Genomic DNA, 14,089 nt, shown 5'->3' on the forward strand with positions numbered 1-14,089 from the left:
CAAGAAAGTCACTTGATTTATCGGCAGATGTTGCTATATACATTTCCGTACGGAAACCGGTCGGTTTAAATTGTTTCTTCGGGAGGGGACTAAGCGTATAAAGATCAACCAGAAACCAGATATATCCTCTTGTTTAACTTCCAGCGAGGCTGTAATGAATTATGTCTGGTTTCAAGCAACTCTTTCAACTATCGCTTTTCGAAAAATTTAGGTCTAATTGTCTGAATTTCCAATTTTTTTTTGCTTTCATTACCGTCAGATCTATTACTTTTTTGAAATGTAGCTTCAATTGTTGGAATGTTCTAGAGAAAAAATGCAGGTCCGATTTAATTGCCTGATCGTTCTAAAATGTTGCTTTCGTTCGCAACTGACAGACATTTTCACTATTTTATCTTTGATTTTCTAAACTTGGTTCCAATTGTCTGATTCTTTGAAAATATTATCGTTATCGTTTGTATTCACTAATAATTTATCATCACGAACGTAGCTCCAATTGTTTGATTGCTCCAAAATTTTTGCGCTATCGTTTGCTACGGACAAAAATTTTCCAAACAGTCGCTATTACTCTATTTCTTTTCAAAACTGCAGTTTCAATTTTCTGATACATCTAAAATGTCATTGCTTTTTCACTAAGAGTATTCACTATTTCAGCTTCGATTTTCAAAACCTGATTCCAGTTGTCTGATTGCTCTAAAATTTTATCGTTATCGTTTGCTACAAGAAAATTGAAAACTGATTCATGTAAAATGATTTTGCTTTCGTTCGCAAATGACAAAGTTTTACACTAGAAGCCATAGGATATATAGCTACATTTTAAAGCTTGATAACCAGACATTAACCTTTAACACCTCGCTGGAAGTTATTTCTAGAAGATAACGAAGCAAGCCATGAACAGTTTCTCTTAAATTGGCCTATTATTTGTCGGGTATTGGTTTTTCATCTCGGCTAAAAATTACGGAAGTTCTAAAAATTTAAAATTCTAGGACTAGATTGAAGTTTTCGCGGTTTTTTAAGGCTCGTTGGAGTAATCGGATTCCTGGCTTGCTTTTGCTATCTTCTTGAAATATATTGCATGATGATATCACGTTAGATAGTTAAGCTGTGAATGACGGGCAGCTAGAAACCTATTTACAGAAACGGGAAGAGCAAGATAAAATTTGTACAACTGCAACGTTTCTACACAACATTACGAAGGTGACGACGTTTTGGAATCGCTATAGTTAAGAGAGTTTATATAGTTGGGGCTCAATTTACCCGACTATAGAAGCTTTCTTAAATATATCGATTTGGAAATGTTTTCACCCTCTCGATGTTGTGCAGAAACTTTGCTGTTGTACAAATTTTTAACTTGCTCTTCTTATTTCTGTAAATAGGTTTCTAGCTGCTCGTCGTCTTACGGCTGACTATTTAACAAGATGTCATCATAGAATATACCATCTTGAACACAAACAAATTTTCCGTTACTTTGTGTTCAAGATGGTATATGTCAAAAATTTTTTGGCGGGAAAAATTCAAGGGGGTACCCCTTTAAAATTTTTGTCAAAAAAGTGCTCAGGGGAAACGCTGTGCAAATTTTTTCCAATTTTCCCGCCAAAAGTCTTAGTATATATAGGGCAATTTTTTTGGTGACACCTTTGTAATTAATTTAATTGAATTTCACTTAACTAATTAACTATTGTAAGTAGAAAATTAAAGATGAATAAAACAATTCAAATGAAACACTTGTTGTGAGTACTTTACTGTTTGAAATATTTTATTTAGATATAATAAAGATTACAACGGAAATAAGGACACCTGAATAAAAGATTGCATTTAATGACTATTAAGTTAAGCAATAATTTAGAGTTAAAATACATTTTTGAAAAAAAAATTGGCGCATGCGTATTTTAGGCGCCGTATTTTTCTAAGTCTTTTGGCGGGAAAAATAAAAATATTTAACAAGGAATTTTTTTTTAAAAAAGTTGGCGCATGCGTATTATTGGCGCCCGTATTTTTTCTAAGTCTTTTGGGGTGAAAATTAAAAATTTTTAAACAGATGTTAACAAGAAGCAATTTTTAAAAATGTTGGCGCATGCGTATTATAGGCGCCCGTATTTTTCTAAGTTTTTTGGCGGGAAAATTAAAAAAATTTGACAAGGGTTACCCTTAGAGTAAATTTAGGCAGTCAAGACAATTTTTCAATTTTTTAATAAACAAGAGAAACTGAGTTTGTACAAAGCTAACTCGACGAGACACGCTTGAAATATGTCGACAGAAACTTAGCAACCAATTTTTTTTCCAAAATTATGGTTCAAGAAAACTTTTATAATTGTTTTTGCTTAAGACAATTTGAATAATCCACTCTGAAATTGGTCTGTGAAAAAAAACTAGAAAAAAAAATGTGATTCTAACCACGAAAACTAGCTATAAAAATTTTCTTCTCGAGGAAAATCAAAGAATTTCGAAGCTCACAATACGAGAACTCGGTGAATCATATGAAAGAAACGTACGTGACTATTGAACAACGGTGGTGTTGCGCTACACTAACGACCGTTGAGAATATGTTAATAAAGTTTTGCACGGGAATTATTCAAATTCAGGAAATGTTGCCGTATTTTAACTGCTAACTTAAAAAAATAAAGAAAATAAAGTTTCGTTTGGTACCCTGCTGCCTTGCTGTTTATCTAAACAAGCCAACAAAATATCAAAAAGGCACTTTACAATCTATTTGTTAAATTAACAGTTAAATCTCCTGTTGCAATGCCGTGTATCGAAATTCCCGCACAAGGCCTTATTAACATATTCTAATCGGCAAATAGTGTAACGCAACACCACCGATGCTCAAGAGTCACGTACGCGTCAGTCACACAATCCACCAAGCTCTCGCATTGTGAGCAAAGGCAAAAGAATAAAACTGCATCGAACTTTGTAAAGCAAAGCTAACGAAACATGCCCTACAAAACGTAACTGTACATCATTTTTGGGCCGGTCCTTTTTCATAGAAAGCTTTCGTGTTTTGTTTAATTGTGAGCTGAAAACTCCGATCCTGATGTTTAGTCCACGAAAAAAATCCTATCTTACAGGTCCTATTTTTTCCGCTTGAAAAAATCTCTCAATCTGTCTTACTTTTGTCCCTTATGAGTTAGGTCTTGTCTGTAGTGTCCTGTCTTCTTAAATTGCCTCCAGTGTCTTGTCTTTGCCTTTATCTTCCCTCAATTGTCTGGTCACTGAGAAATCCTGGAAAAAGAAAGAAAAATTAAATGTTTGATTTTTACACTGAAGCTTTGTATATTGTATATTGTATAATGTATTTTCGCTTTCTTTGCAACTAAGTGAAGCCTTCTTCATCCTATCCCATATACATTAGCTACAGAATTCCCGTATTGATGGTTTTCTTTACTCTCATCACCTGTTTGCTTGACAATATACGGATTTTGTAAGGAGAAATTGGATTCCAATCACTTTTGTAAGCAAATGGATCAGAAAACCTCAACAATTACATTATTTGTAGTAACTATGCCTATAGCCTGGGTATATCCGCCCCCCTGAAATTCTTAATTTTCGTTGCTCAGAGAGGACTAAAGTTGAATTTGATGACTGGCTAATAGACGAAAGCACAGGCTTCGAAGCCAACAGTAGAAGCGCTAGTTGTAATATTAATTAACAACAATGCCATTTGATTCAGTAACTTTGCTGTTGTTGTTGTTGTTGTTATTGTTGTTATTTAAACAGTTACCCAGCTGAACATTAACCAGCCTAGACAGCAATTTCCACTGAAAAGCTTCCCTTTTGTGTCTACAATGTTTGCAATAAATGTACTCTCTCAATTTACTTTGGCTTGGCCAACCTAGTAAAACAAACTACCGGGTATCTGGTGACGACACAACATTTCAAAGGGAATTGAGGTATGCCCCAAATATTTGAAGGTATTCCAACAAATTTCAGCTCTAATGTGAAAAAGAAAATTAGAAAATATATAGTTCTAACTGTCTCATGAATTACACAGTTCAGCTGATATTTGCCAACCATTTTCTCTTTCACCATACAAAAAACCCTTTCACCAAAAAAGTTTATTTTCTATATTGGGAATATGTTAAGAATTAGCTCTTCGTTTTCCCTAATTTCAGTGAGTCATCAGTTGTTAAAAGAAACATGTTTAGACCAGTAAGTGATAATTCTCAGGACAGTTTGAGGTTATCTTTTAGATGAAAGAAGGATGCTTAGATAGCATGATAGCACAAAGGTTAAAAGGTAAAATTTAAAGTAACAGTAATTGATATTTGACAATAAGAATGCTCATGTTAAAAAACGATTTCTCAATTAGAATTATTTGGAAACATCTATAAGTTGTCAAAAAACATGTTGAGATCTAAACATGAACTGTTATGATCTAAACATGAACTGGAGTGATGTGTCGGTTGTCAATATAATAAATGTATCTATATTTAGACAGGAAGCCACATCAGCCTTAGCTGATTTCCCAGCAGGTCCTCTATCCTGGTGGAATTGGAATTTGGAGATGTTACGTTTTGTAGAGGGAGCAGAACCAGAGAACCTGGAGAAAAAACGTCGGAGCAAAGCGAGAACCAACAACAACCTCAAACCACATATGGCACCTAGCCCGAATCAAAGCCGGGCCACATTGGTGGGAGGCGAGTGGTCTCATCACTGTGCCAACCCTGCTCCCCAAACATTGTAGTAATGATTTAGTTATCGTGACAAGATTTGGCAGTTACAAATTTAGGTCAATTGACAATAATATTATCGACTATAATGCTGCGACAAAAACAGGACATACCCTTCAGTTACTTTCGAACCGTCTGTCAATTCCTGGTAAGGATTTAGCAACTGAAATATGAATGGTCACTTAAAATTTCAATCCACCTGTCAGTGGTCAATACGGATCTGTGTCCAAAAATAATTTATCAGTTAAAATTTGCAATCATCGGTCAGTTGACGGTAAAGGATGTTGAGATCAAAACATGATTTTCTCAGTTAAAATTTGCAATCGCCTATCAGTTGTCAGTTAGGACATTGAGATCCAAACATGGTTTTGCAGTTAAAATTTGCAATCATCTGTTAGTTGTCAGTATGGATGTTAAGATCAAAACATAATTTTGTCAGTTAAAATTTGCAATCATCTGTCAGTTGTCAGTATGGATGTTAAGATCAAAATATAATTTTGTCAGTTAAAATTTGGAATCATCTATCAGTTGTCAGTACGGACATTGAGATCAAAACATGATTATCTCAGTTAAAATTTGGAATAATCTGTCAGTCGTTAGTATCAATCTACTAATGTTCTATCATGAATGCCGTTCTCTGATTGGCTACGCTACTCACTATCTATTGTGATAGATAGAGAGTAGCGTAGCAGTGTGTCCTTGTTAACAAAATGACGGCCCCCTCTTGTCGTTTTCAAAGTGTCTGTGAAAAGGATTTAAATAAAGTTTTAAACGACTAGTAGATTTATAAGTATAATTATACTAGAATAATTAGATTATTAATTTGCTCTCGATTTCCATCGCGTGACAAAGGTCTCCGGCAATGCCCTCGTCAACACTCACGCGATAGAAATCTCAAGCTTATAATCTAATTGTTAATTGGTATGGATGTCGAGATCAAAACATGATTTTCTCAGTTAAAATTACGAATAATCTATCAGTTGTCAGTAAGGACATTGAGATTGAAACAAGATTTTGTCAGCTAAAATTTGGAATAATCTGTCAGTTGTCAGTAAGGACATTGAGATCAAACCATGATTTTTTCAGTTCAAATTTGGAACAATCAGTCAGTTGTCAGTAAGGACATTGACATCAAAACATGACTTTCTCAGTTGAATTTTGGAATCATCTACCAGTTGTTGGTAAGGACATTGAGATCAAAAGATGATTTTCTCATCGGTCAGTTGTTGGTAAGGATATTGAGATCAAAACATGATTTTTTCAGTTAAAATTTGGTACAATCAGTCAGTTGTCAGTAAGGAAATTGAGATCAAAACATGATTCTCTCAGTTTGGAACAATTAGGCAGTTGTCAGTAAGGACATAGAGATCAAAACATGATTTTCTCAGTTAAAATTTGGAATCATCTATCAGTCATCAGTATAAATCTACTAGTGTTCTATCACAAATGCTGTTCTCTGATTGGCTACGCTACTCACTATCTATTCCGTGATAGATAGAGAGTAGCGTAGCAGTGTGTCCTTGTTAACAAAATGACCGCCCCTTATTGGCGTTTTCGAAGTGTCTGTGAAAAGGATTTAGATAAAGTTTTAAACGACTAGTAGATTTATAAGTATAATTATACTAGGATAATTAGATTATTTGCTCTCGATTTCCACTGCGTAATAAAGGATTCCCGCTGTGCCCTCGTCAACTATCATGCGATAGAAATATTGAGCTTATAATCCAATTGTTAATTAGTAAGGACGTCGAGATCAAAACATGATTTTCTCAGTTAAAATTTGGAATCATCAATCTGTTGTCAATAAGGATGTTGAAATCAAAACATGATTTTCTCAGTTAAAATTTGGAATCATCTATCAGTTGTCAAGAGGGAGTTGGAGATCCAAACAAGATATTCTCAGTTAAAATCTGGAATCATACATGTATATCAGTTGTCAGCGAGGATGTTGAGATCAAAACATGATTTTTTCAGATAAAATTTGGAATCATCAGTCAGTTGTCAGTAAGGACGTTCAGATCAAAACATGATTTTCTCAGTTAAAATTGGGTGTCTGGAAAACCTGAATAGCAAATAACGAATAGTCGTGAATAGCTAGCGAATAAGTCCTGAATACTAAATAGTATCTGTATCAGCATCCGCAAATAAACGCTCTTGCTCCATGTAATTAATTTCAACAAATCCAGATCAGTGCTTAACTAGAGAGGTGACTATTGATGACTATTCATTACCATTCGCTACTGTTTGCCACTATTTGCACTATTTGAGACTACATGTATTCGACCTATTCATACTATTTGCTATTCATGACTTTTTGCTATTCGGGTGTTCCAGACACCCGTCAAATTTGGAATCGTCTATCAGTTGACAGTATGGATGTTGAGATCAAAACATTGTTTGTGAGTTAAAATTTGGAACCATCTATCAGTTTTCAGTATGGATTTTGAGATCAAAGCTTGATTTTGCCAGTTAAAAAATTCGTAATCATTTACGTTTGTATCAGTTGTCAAGATGGATATTGGGATAAAAAACCATGAATTATCAATTAAAAATTTAGAATAGTCTGTCAGTTGTCAGTAATGATGTTAAGATCAAAGCATGGTTTGTCAGTAAAATTTAGGAGCCATTTTTCAGTTGTCAATTATTTCTCCTTACAATTTCAATACTCTATCAAGCAGATGAGAGATAAGAATAAAGAAAATCAGCAACTAGGAAATATTGTACAACAAATTTTCAAAACTCACCACCCCAAAGCATTGCAATAAGTGGGGAGAATACATAATTATTTTGAGCCTGGGCAGTTCAAGGCCTGTTCAGTTTATGAAGGTCAACATTTTAGAACCTTAAGGGAAACTAGACATTTTTAAAAATTGACTAGATCTACACATTAATTACTTGAAGTAAGGCAAAGAAGACATACTTTAAGTTGACAAAACCTTGTGAAAAAACCCATTGGTCAAAGAACTTCAAAGTATTTTTTGTCCAATCAAGGAAAGGCATGGCTTTCACCAATGAGTGTCATAATTAACCAAATTTCTGAAGACTGAATTCCACCAGGCTACATGTATAATGGTACACTGCACCTGTTCCTCAAAGTGATTATTTAAAAGCACAGTCCACTACAGATAAAGAAAAACTTTGACTGACCTGCCATGTCTGATGTATTTCACTTCCTCCACTGATGTTGCGGTGTTTAAATGTTTCTTGTTTTCCTTAATAAGAGATACAAACATATTGAGTAACTTGTGATTTCTTACTGTTGGTATACTTTAGCATAATTAAACCTAATAAGAGTAGGTACACTTTTGAACACCATTGCAGATACCAGAAATATAAACTGACCTGATCTAGCTGTATCTGACTCCTCCATTGATCTTAGTTGTTCTATGTTGTTGTTTGCTTCTTGTTTGCCTGATAATAATGAAAAAAATTCAATGAAAGAGTCCTATCAGTAGCTGTTTACTTTTGAGTAAAAGTTATTAATGTAACATTGAAAATAGCATTAAAAATGCTACATTAATAAAAGTGATATCTGAACAGCAGCTTTATTTACATTTTTCCAGCAACCCATAATGTGTTGCCTTCTCCAGGTAAATAAGCTCATCATTCAACCTTCTCAACACATTGCGATCATCTAGTGTTCTTTTGAGTGAGGTCTTAAACTAATTTATCATCTGGCTTGTTCTTGTAGCCGATATTCATGTATTGCATGCTCTGATTGGCTAATCGTAGGGCATTATTCTCCCATAATACCCACGGGCCGATTACAGGCATGAAAACACAAAAGAAAAAGCCATAAATTATAATAAACAACTTGTCAACCTTGAACGTTGCATCTTTATGGGAAAATCTCAAACCTCAACCTTGCTGTATTGACCTCGCTATCGCTCAGTCAATACGGCAAGGTCTTGGTCTGAGATTTTCCTCACTCTCGCTTAATAAGAAGTTAGTAATATTTATTAGTGTAGTCAATGTTCCAAGCTTTTGCAGATTCACAACATCATTGACTTGACTTGACGAAAAAAAATAGTCTAACACTCCACACAAAAGAACACTAGATTGTGTGATTCCAGAAAATATCCATACCCCCACCATGGAGGGAATTGGAAATTCCAGCGCCTGGGTGAGGTGGGGTGGGGTGGGGAGTCAAAGACCCAGGAAATTCAGGGGGGGTTGGACGGTCAATTTAGTTTCCAGATGCCCTTCGATTCAATACGGTTTCAAGTATCAATCTAGCTGTTAAAAAAACATTTCTTGCCAGCTATTTAGTACATGTAGATCTTTCACATGAAAAAATAGTAGCTGGAATACTTGTAATTGAATCGCATAATATTTGAAATAAATTTTCTTTCTTCAAAAACAACTTTGGAAGCTAACAAATGAGAAAAACGTATGTTGCGTGGAAATGGCTGTCATTACTTGTTACCAGTCTATATGGAGTCATCTTGTGGACCAAAAAGCACTGGTGACTAGCCTAGTTTGTTTTCGAATCGGTCTTGGAAGCTGTCGAGTGGTAGTCGATTTTTTTCATGAAAATTAGTTTCTTTATTAAGGTAGAAATGATGTTACGATTTCACAAACTTGAGAATTTCTTATTCCTCTTTACCTCTGTCTGTTTGTATATAATTTTGCTGTGGGCTGTTAGTCGTCAAGTCACTGGCTACTTGGCTGTGTTCGTCGACGAAAACTTCAAAAATGTAACTCTTACAATATTTACTGCCTACCTATTTCTCAGTTCAAATAAAGTGAAGTAATATATCAAACACGAGAGACCATGTTTGACCACATTTCCAACACCAAGAAGAGCGTTGAAAATATGACGTGCAACAGAGTATTTTTGACGAACTTCGAGGTGTTTGGAAATGTGGTCAAAGATGTCTTGAGTGTTTGACATATCTCCTCAATCGAAACTAAAACTAAGGAGAAAATGGAGGAATAAAATCATAAAAATCTATGCTAATTAAGATCAGATATCCAAACACTGTCATGGTCATGATTTCCTTTGTTTGAACTTGATGAATGATTACTGAGTTTGAGAAAAAATATTTCTTACATTTGCCTTGACTGTTCGTGCATATAAAAGCCTACATATCCATTGAATATGATTACAAATTGCAAAACATTCAGCCATTTTCAGCAGTATTGTAATAAAACTTAACTTTGCTTTCAAACTATTACCATGTGGTTGGTCGAGCAAAGATGGCAGCAAAGTGTGCTCCCGTATACAGTCTGGACAGACTGATTTGTTTACATTCTTTTGAAAGAAATCACGTACCAAAACAGGTATTTGAAAAAAGTTATTTGACTTCGGAATTGTTCTTTCATAAACCTATTGTGTTCTTCTTTGCTTACGGATGAATATCAATAGCACAAAACGATACGGTTCATTCCAATGATGAAATTTCGCCAGTCAACCCAACTGATTCTAAAACTATACAGTCTGAAGTCGCAGACAAGACCTTGTCAACTTTGCAATTTTTGGAAAGTCGTGAGCCACGCAAAGGGCCATCAATTGAAGAAATGAAAGACTTACTTTGTTCATTGTTTAGAAATTCATTTGACAAGCCTGTTCACAGTTTTTACACTTGCAGCTGTGAAGGAAGCCGATGTACTTCGGTAACCCAAACAGAGACAAATCATTTAAGGGCAGCGAGCAAAATAGATCGGTGCCAGCATAATTATATTCATCATCAACTTTACTAACTTTGATGCCCAGAAAGCTGGAAATTGTATTTCCAAGAGTTTAAATTTCAAAATTTTCTGGGGGAGCATGCCCCCAGAGCCATCTACTGAAGGTGGCCTTATGGCCACCCATATATCCTGAGCCACCTACTTTTATACTGGCAGACATCTACTTCAAATGTTATTGAAAGCACTGGCTGGCAATTGTTTTCGCAATAAAAGTATGGTGTCAATTTCATCCATGCTCATCCTATCAGTCCTCAAGTGGAAATTGTACTGCATTTACAAAAGGACTTACATGTAGTCATATTGGAAGGTAATTTGACAAGTTACTATTTTATCTATTTTCTTTTAGAGCATGTTTAAAGAAACTGTTGAATGTTTTCTTTGTGTGTATCTTCAGATGTTGCAACCAATTGAAAATAAACAGCAGTGACATGAAAAAGTGTTTGGCGTATTTACTGTAACTTAATTAACACACTTTCTTGCCAAAACTCTTTTTCCAGAGGGTATGAGGAGTGTACATAATACTTGTGGAAATTCTGGAGGGGTGGGGGGGGGGGTATTTTTGTGTTCAAAAACTGGAAATTCCAGGGAGGAGGGGGGGGTTTACATGAAATTTTCTCCGTGATGGGGGTATGGATATTTTCTGGAACTACACATTACCCAATATGCCACTGAAGAGCAACCTTCAATGCTTGTATCAAGATAAGTTAACACTCATAACACAGGAGTCCTGGGATCTTTCCACTAAGATAACAGTGTCGTGTTCAATAACGGTGTTATACCCTTTGTCAATTCTCAACAGAAAGAATTCCAACTGGTACTACATGTGATTGTAGTACTTGTAGCTACTATGTAAGGCTGCCATCTCCCATATACAGTATATACACACAAAATTACCTTTTTAATAACTTTATCTGACATCCATCATTGGTCTTTCAGTACTCCAACCCTGCCACTTTATGCTCATGTTCTTCATGTTTTATCTGATAAGTAATACAGACATTTTGATAAGCGACATACTGTCTACAATGTACTTTTTCAATTAGGATATCTAGCATCATATGTAATGTTCAAACAATCAGTCAGTTGTCAATCAGGTAAATATTACATTACTATAAACCAATGAAAAGTTTACATTAAAATAAGGGTTAGCCCTTTATTCAGGTTATTGTTGGGAGGGCAGGGAGAAGGGGACAAATTCTGAAAAAGAAAGGGGAAACATTTGAGGAGGGAAAAATGTCAAACAGGCATGGAAAAAATTCCCCGCATGGCTTGAAGGAGGAGAACTAATAGTATGCAGTTTAAACAAATTACATGTAGGAGTAGTTCCTCTTTCACTTAGTCCCTTGTGAATGATGCAAAAAAAAAAAAAAAAAAAAAACCAAGGAAAAAATGGCCTTGTGAAAACCTGGGGCAAGAAGTCCAAGAAAGGAGGGACTACCGACAAAGCCAGAGAGTTTAAATTATGCGTTGTTCTCATTATGCACAAAGATGATTGGATTATGACAGGAGCGTTGACAATGCATTGTCAATATTCAAGATACAAGTGACACCTTGTAGGAATGTTTATCTTGCCTTCTGAAAACACAGTAGAAAGCATTGAAACTGGAGCAAATAAAACCATTGGAATTGTAGCTTGTGTAGAAGGCATTCCCGTACAAAGAGCTTTTCTGCATTCTGGCCGTGGGTAAATTGGAGCAAGAGCAAAAATTCGGTGAAACAGGGGTTGGTGGGGCGAGAGAGGGAACGTTTGCCTGCAAACCTGTCGATTTTACAAAATGCCCACTGGTTTTCACAGTTGAGTTCATTTATTGATTGACAATTTTGTCACTGAGCTAAAATCACAAACATGATTTTGTCAGTTAAAATTTGGAATCAACTGTCAGTACTGAGTAAAGGATGTTGAGATTGAAAAAATGATTTTATCAGTTGAAATTTGGAATCATCTATCAGTTGTCAGTAAGGAAATTGAGATCAAAACATGATTTTCTCAGTTAAAATTTGGAATAATCTGTCAGTTGTCAGTTAAGGACGATCAAAGCATGATTTGTCCGTAAAACTTAGAAACCATCTGTCAGATAATTTTGCCCTTACAATTTCAATACATTATCAAGCAGAAATGTGATGAGAATAAAGAGAAACATCAACTAGGAAATACTGCACAAACAAATTTTCAAAACTCGCTACCCCAAAATATCACAATTAGTAGGGAGAATTCATAATTATTTTGAGCCCGTGCACTTCAAGGCCTGTTCAGTTTATGAAGGTAAACATTTTATGAACCTCAGGAGAGACTAGACATTTTTAAAAATTGACTAAATCTACACATTAATTACTTGAAGTAAGGCAAAGAAACAATACTTTCAGTTGACAAATCCTTGTGAAAAAAAACCTATTGGTCAAAGACCTTCAAACTATGTTTTGTCGAATCAAGAAAAGAAATGGATGTTTCCAAGTAGTCTTGACACCAAGGAGTGTCATTTAACCAAATTTCTGAAGACTGAATTCCACCCTACATGATTGTATAATGGTACATTGCACCTGTTCCAAAAAGTGATTAAAATTATAGTGAAACACTAGTCCACTACAGTTAAAGAAAAACTTTGACTGACCTGACATGTCTGATGTATTTCACTTCCTCCACAGATCTTTTGGTGTTTCTGTGTTTCTTGTTTTCCTTGATAAGAGATACAAACATGTTGTTGAGGTACTTGCAATTTCTTACTGTTGGTATACACTATAGCATTATAAATCTAACTGATGGAATTATAAACAATTATTGGATGACGTTTTTATGATATCCAGAATAATCAAGGTTGAGGTAGGGGTTATCAGGCTGAGGCTGATAACCCTTACCGAGACCTTGATTATTCTGGATATCACAAAAACGAATCTTATACTGTTTTATTATACATTGAACGAAAAAAAAAAAAAAAAATGGAAGTCATGTTTTTGCTTCTTCACTGATGGCAAGCATCACAAAGCATGTGAACTTTGCATGATTACCCACAGAAATTATTGTGCACCGCGGTCATACATGACATGATTACCCATGATCTTGAGTGTCCTTGACGTAATTATTGTACAATCTGCAGCTAGATGATGCCACAGGCGCTGATTTTGAAAATTCACTGTGCGCTTTCAGCTGATACAGTATGAAAAGAGATGTAGTGAGGTTGATGTATAATAACAACTAATAAGTGTACATGTAGGTACACTTGCAGACACCATTGCAGATACCAGAAACGTAAACTGACCTGATCTAGCTGTATCTGACTCCTCCATTGATCTTAGTTGTCCTATGTTGTTGTTTGCTTCTTGTTTGCCTGATAATAAATGTAAAAAAAAAAAAATCAATGAAAGACCTACATGTATCAGTAACTGTTTACTTTTGAGTAAAAGTTATAATATGTAACACTGAAAATAGCATTAAAAATGCTTTGTTAATAGATGGGATCATTTGAACAGTGACTTTATTTACATTTTTCCAGCAGCCCATAACATGTTGCCTTCTCCAGGTAAATAAGCTTATCATTCAACACATCAAAATTATACAGTGTTCTTTTAAGTGAGGTCTATATTAATGTAATTAGTGAAGTCAATATTTCAAGCTTTTGCAGATTCACAACATCATTGACTTGACTAAACACAGTAGTTGCGTAACAACACTAAATTATCCAAAATGCTACTGAAGGGCAACCTTCAATGCCTGTATCAAGATAAGTTAACACTCGTAA

The 14,089-nt window shown here is 35.1% G+C and overlaps 1 pseudogene across 1 annotated transcript; it reads right to left on the bottom strand.

Annotated features, from left to right (window-relative positions):
* Positions 1-778: 778 nt before the first annotated feature.
* LOC145460457 (uncharacterized) lies at positions 779-13,629 on the bottom strand (annotated as a pseudogene). Its single transcript, XR_014039847.1, has 6 exons — positions 13,610-13,629; positions 12,965-13,029; positions 11,250-11,335; positions 8,007-8,075; positions 7,812-7,876; positions 779-3,216 (listed from the first exon to the last, which is right to left on the bottom strand). The product of XR_014039847.1 is annotated as an uncharacterized LOC145460457 (transcript).
* Positions 13,630-14,089: the final 460 nt, after the last annotated feature.

This window comes from Orbicella franksi, chromosome 11, assembly GCF_964199315.1.
Source record: "Orbicella franksi chromosome 11, jaOrbFran1.1, whole genome shotgun sequence".
NCBI lineage: Eukaryota > Metazoa > Cnidaria > Anthozoa > Scleractinia > Merulinidae > Orbicella > Orbicella franksi.